Here is a 6,818-nt window from a genome sequence, read left to right as displayed (position 1 = left end):
GCTTGAACAGTGCATATGTCTTTTGAATTTGATTGTTCATGAATGTTAAAATTGTTGGCTATTGAAAGAATGATGGAAAAGGAGAAATGTTACTGAGGATCTGAAAAATCATCAAATTGATTCTTGAAGCAAGAAAAAGCAGTGAAATGCTTGTAGAAAAAAAGAGAGAGTATATGCGAAAATATATATATATATATATATATATATATATATATATATATATATATATATATATATAAAGGATCCAAGGCTTTGAGCATCAATGGATAGGAGGGCCTACAGGAATAACATCCTGGCCTAAGCGGCTAAACCATGCTGTCCCTAACCATGTGCTTGTGGCGTGAAGGTGTCAAGTGAAAACTTGAGACTGAGCGGTTAAAGTCATGATCCGAAGCAAAAAGAGTGTGCTTAAGAACCCTAAACACCTTTAATTGGGGACTCTAGCAAAGCTGAGTCACAATCTGAAAAGGTTCACCCGTTTATGTGTCTGTGGCATGGATGTATCCAGTGGTAATATTGGAAAACAGAGTGCTTTGGGCCACGGCCAAGACTCATGAAGTAGCTGTGTTCAAAAATTAACATACTTAACTAGGAGAATCAATAACACTATCTGGATTCTGAGTTCCTATAGAAGCCAATCATTCTGACTTTAAAGGATAAAGTGAGATGCCAAAACTGTGCAGAGGCAAAAAGCTAAAAGCCCCGCTCATCTAGTTAATACTGATCTTCATAGATGTTTTTGGGATTCATTGTATATTCTCTTCTTTTTATCCTATTTGATTTTCAGTTGCTTGGGGACAAGCAACAATTTAAGTTTGGTGTTGTGATGAGCGGATAATTTATACGCTTTTTGGCATTGTTTTCAGTATGTTTTTAGTACGTTTTAGTTAGTTTTTATTATATTTTTATTAGTTTTTATTTAAAATTCACTTTTCTGGACTTTATTATGAGTTTGTGTGTTTTTCTATGATTTCAGGTATTTTCTGGCTGAAATTGAGGGACCTGAGCAAATATCTGATTCAGAGGCTGAAAAGGACTGCAGATGCTGTTGGATTCTGACCTCCCTGCACTCGAAGTGGATTTTTCTGGAGCTAGAAAAACCCAATTGGCGCGCTCTCAATTGTGTTAGAAAGTAGACATCCTAGGCTTTCCAGCAATATATAATAGTCCATATTTTGCCCGAGATTTGATGGCCCAAACCGGCGTTCCAAATCAGCTCAAGACTGCCCGGCGTTAAACGCCAGAACTGGCACAAAAATGGGAGTTAAACGTCCAAACTGGCACAAAAGCTGGCGTTTAACTCCAAGAAAAGTCTCTACACATAGAAGCTTCAATGCTCTGCCCAAACACACACCAAGTGGGCCCGGAAGTGGATTTTTATGTCATTTACTCATTTTTGTAAACCCTAAGCTACTAGTTATCTATAAATAGGACCTTTTTGCTATTGTATTAGAAATCTTTTGATCAATTTAGAATCTTAGGATCATCTTTGGAAGTCTAGTTCTTAGATCATGGGGGCTGGCTTCACGGCCATGCCTAGACCTTGTTCTTATGTATTTTCAACGGTGGAGTTTCTACACACCATAGATTAAGGTGTGGAGCTCTGCTGTACCTCAAGTATTAATGCAATTACTATTGTTCTTCTATTCAATTCAGCTTATTCTTGTTCTAAGATATTCATTCGCACCCAAGAATATGATGAATGTGATGATTATGTGATGCTCATCATCATTCTCACTTATGAATGCGTACCTGACAACCACTTCCGTTCTACATGCAAACAAGGCTTGAATGTGTATCTCTTGGATTCCTTAATCAGAATCTTCGTGGTATAAGCTAGAATTGATGGCGGCATTCTTGAGAATCTGGAAGGTCTAAACCTTGTATGTGGTATTCTGAGTAGGATTCAAGGATTGAATGACTGTGACGAGTTTCAAACTCGCGATTGTGGGGCGTTAGTGACAGACGCAAAAGAATCACTGGATTCTATTCCGACATGATCGAGAACTGACAGATGAATAGCCGTGCTGTGACAGAGCGCGTTGAACATTTTTACTGAGAGGACGGGACTGTAGCCATTGACAATGGTGATGCCCAACATACAGCTTGCCATGGAAAGGAGTAAGAAGGATTGGATGAAGACAGTAGGAAAGCAGAGAGACGGAAGGGACAAAGCATCTCCATATGCTTATCTGAAATTCTCACCAATGAATTACATAAGTATCTCTACCTTTATTTTATGTTTTATTCATCTTTTAATCATTAATCCTCCATAACCATTTGAATCCACCTGACTGAGATTTGCAAGATGACCATAGCTTGCTTCATACCAACAATCTCCGTGGGATCGACCCTTACTCGCGTAAGGTTTATTACTTGGACGACCCAGTGCACTTGCTGGTTAGTTGTGCGAAGTTGTGATAAAGAGTTGAGATTGGAATTGAGCATACCATGTTGATGGCGCCATTGATGATCACAATTTCGTGCACCACACGCGAACCCAATCAGTCGCGCCACACCCCAAACCCTCTCCTCCTCTCTTCTCCCCAACCCACCCACCACCACCGGCCACCACCGCACCCGCCGACCACACAGAACCCGCCGCCACACCACCCACCTCCCTCCTACCCCCTATTTCTTCTTCTTCTTTCCATCTTCTCTCACCACCGCCGCTGCCCCCCCACCCCTAAGCGATCGCCGCCACTGCGCCGCCACAGCAGTCGCGCCACCTCCAACCACTACCACCCTCACCCCCGTCCCAACACCCTACCCCCTACCCCTACCTATCCCGAAAGCCCTGCCCCCTAACCCACTACCACCGCCACCGTGCTATCCTCCGCCACCGCGCCGGACGCCACCACCGCCACCCCCAGCCGCCTCTCTGCCCCATTCTCCTTCTTAGCCTACCAGTTTTCGCATCACGTCCCATTCTGTCCATTCGTAGTTCGTTCATATTTTTCTGTTTTTGTTCATATTTAGGCTAGTTAGATATGCATGCTGTAGTGGATTTTTAGGTTGTTAGGTAGCTTAGGCTGTGGTTAGTGAATTTAGGTCTGTTTACTTGCACCGTTCGTGTTTATTGCTTTATGTTTTTGCAATACTGCTGCTGCTCTGATGTTAGTTCATATGCTGCAAATTCTTATTTCATGCTACTCTTTACACTGAATTTTCATGCTTATATTTCTTATATGTCATTGCAAGCTTTAATTTTAATTCATATGAACTATTTGATTGCTGTTTATTTTCCGGGAATATCCAATTTTAGCCGGAATGCTGCCCAAATTTCTGTAAAATGTTCTCATTCATGTTTTGGTTTGGCATTTTGAACTCTCTTTTCCTTTGCTTTACCCAAACCATTTCTTGAATGCCAAGGCAAGCTTCATTATCCTTTTTGACTTCCTGGTTCATAAACTGCACCTGTGATGTTTGATTCCAATTTTTACTTCCTTTATATCTACTTGAATCAGCATCAACCTGTTTTCCTTGTTTGGTTATGAGTTACTTATAGTTCCTACCTGTGAATACTTGTTACTTGAAATTTTTCATTATGTCACTTACCTTAACCCAATTTTTTATCCCACTGACTTACTAATTCTAATTTCCTGAACTCTTTTTCAACATTAACCGAACTACCCTTTTACAACATTTTCTCTAGCTTTTCACTTTCTTTTAACCTTCTAACCATGGCATAATGATATTTTTCTATTTGACATGAATTTAATTACATTTTGGATTGTGAATTTTTCCTTTTGAACTTTTCACTCCTATACAATCCTTAATGCACATTTAATAAACTCATTTTCCTTATTTTATTTCTCCGTTGCCACTTTATGTTTTCTTTAACTATATGCCTATTTACTTTCCTATTTTTATATATCCTGGTTTTCCATTTTTCAGGATGTCTGCCTCCTAGAGGAAAGGAAAAGGCAAGGCTACTACTGGCAAGCGTAAAAGAGGAAAATCCTCCATGTCCATCATCGATCTGATGCATGACTCCTCCTGGAGGGAGAAGAACTTTAGCCAACAGGAGAAAGCTGACCAGCTGCTTCCTGCCAATAATCCAGTGAAATTTGCAAACCGGTACTATGAGCTGAAGTATCCGGTGTTTACAACCTCCAGGAACCTATACCTGGAGAGGACTCTGAAGATCCCAGGAGAACTCCAGCAATACACCATTGAGCAAATCAAACAAAGAGGCTGGTTCTTTTTGGAGAGAAATTTGGCTGAGGTGAACGCATCTTGGGTAAGGGAATTCTAATGCAACTACTTCTTGACTTCTCTGGATGTAGTACACCTAAGGGAAAAGCAGATTCTGGTCACTGAAGAGGCCATAGAGGACATTCTACAGCTCCCCCTAAGTTCGATCAGCCTGATGGCTACAAAAAGGCTGAGGAGGACATGCGCCTGATGAAGTTTGATTAGGATGCTGTTAAGGCGAGGATAGCCCTGGACCTGACTGTTCCTTGGGAGATGGGTCAGGACACCACCTTGCCCAAGGGAATCAAGAGGGCGTACTTAAATGATGAGTCTCGATTATGGCATCAGATCCTGAGTAATTATGTGATGCCGAGTACTCATGAGACAGAGATTCCAGCTGCTATGATCACCCTCCTATGGTGTGTGATGGAGGGTAAGGACCTGTACTTGCCACGATTTATCTGGACCTACATGGCCAGGGTCCATGTCCGAGGCACTCTTCCCTTTTCCTATTTGGTTACACAGATGGGCCGTCGAGCTGACGTGCCATGGGAGGATGCCGATGAGAGACCACTGGCTGCGGACTGTAGGAAGATCATTCCTCACAGTAGGAACTTCCTAGCTTTGGGCTACAGACCAGCACCCTTCACTGCTACTGATGAGAAGGCCCCACCGTCTGCCGGACCCTCTTCCTCCACAACTGCCTCTGCTGCCACCACTGCACCTCCACCTACCTCAGAGCCAGTGTACCACCTCGTGCACCGCTTGTTCCGACAGCTAGATCAGATGGAGCGCTGTAACCGGCGCCGGTATGAGAGATCAGAGCGTCGCAGCAAGCGACGCTATGAGCATTTGAAGCTGATGATCCGACAGGGCAGTGACATCCCCTCTGAGCCTGACTCACCATCAGAGCCATCAGAGGAGGAGGCGGATGAGCACGAGGAGGAGACTCATTCCCAGGAGGAGACCCATCCGCAGGCAGGCACAGAGCAGGCTGCTCCCCAGGCAGAGGTTCCACATCAGATTGAGGCTGCAGATCCTGAGATCCCGATCCAGTCAGCACCTCCTCTACAGCAGCCAGATCCTCAGCCCACCACCACCGAGACTCCAGCTACCATTCCTACCAGTGATGACACCCCTTCACACCCAGCTTGAGTGTGCATCGAGGACGATGCTTTATTTTAAGTGTGGGGAGGTCACCACCTCTGGCGTATTATCTTGGTGAACCACTACAGACTCTTTTCTTTTATTTTGGATATTTTTCTATATTTTTATCTTTATTTTTATTTTTATTTTTATTTTCTAAGTACTTATACATTGCTACTTTCATGTATTTTTACTCTATTTCTGCATTTTGCACTTTAGTTCATATTTTAGCCATTTAGTTTAGTTTGCAGTTCTAACTTATTAGCTATAGAGTAGGTGGATTAATTAGTATAGTTTACCCTTTTTAGTATATTATAGTTGACTTAATTGAAAATAAAAAGGAAGTAAGCTAGAGACTTTAAACAAGATCAACACAATCCACACACTTTGTATATAAAGTATTACATCATGTAGTTAAGTTAACAACATTTCATCAAGGAAGAACACTAGAACTTTAGCCATCTAATATATTTTACATTGAGAATAATGGGAAATTTTAACTAAACCTCCATGACATACATGAGTGATATATGATTTATGAGTTTGAGAACATATAGCCTGTGAGTTTTGAGCTTAATTGTATAGTTACATTTAAACCATAATATTTTATTCCTGTGTGTTCCACTCTTCTTTTTTATTCTGGTGTTCTTTGCTTTGTTTTAATCTATATGTCCAGTTATAGAATATAGATACATACCAAGAGAGTGATTGAGGCCTTGTTTGATTTTTAACTCACTATCCCAAATAAAGCCTACCTTTTATGCCATCCTTGTTAGCCCCCTTTTGAACCTTTTAATCCCCTCTTGTTCTATAACCACATTACTAGCCTTAAGCAGAAAAATAAATAAAAAAGTCCCAAGTTGAATCCTTGGTTAGCTTAAGATAGAAATTGTGTAATTAATTAAGTGTGGAAAAACTTTATGGGAACATGGATGACAGAAACAAGGGTAGAAAAATTGAAAAGAAATTAAGAATTTTTGGGAAACATGCTCATGTGAAATTAAAATAATTAATTACCATGTGCATTAAAAAAGTTTTTATTTTCAATAAGAGGGATACAAAAGAATTCCCCAAAAATGCAAATTAAAGCAAATGCACATGATATAAGAACAAAACATGAGCATGTGACATAAAAAGTGGGAATTATGGGAAAATGGGTAAAGAAGCTTTACTTTAGAAATTATATATGTTAGGTGAGATCTTAGACTAATTAAGGATTCACTTATTAGCTCACTTAGCCTTATACATATACCCTTACCTTTACCTTGGCCCCATTACAACCTTAATCAAAGACCTCATGATTTTCGGTATGTCTATATTTTATAATTGTTGATTGGTTAGATGAAAAATAAAGTTATAGAAAGTAAGGATAAAAAGAAGAATAGAGTGATTAACCCGATAAACACTGAGTGACTAGAGAGTAAACACAAATCTAGTGAGGGTTCACTAACTCATTAACATATATCTCTGCTTAA

This window comes from Arachis hypogaea, chromosome 9 (genome assembly GCF_003086295.3).
Source record: "Arachis hypogaea cultivar Tifrunner chromosome 9, arahy.Tifrunner.gnm2.J5K5, whole genome shotgun sequence".
Taxonomy (NCBI): Eukaryota; Viridiplantae; Streptophyta; class Magnoliopsida; order Fabales; family Fabaceae; genus Arachis; species Arachis hypogaea.
Note: the sequence above shows the minus strand (reverse complement) of the source record.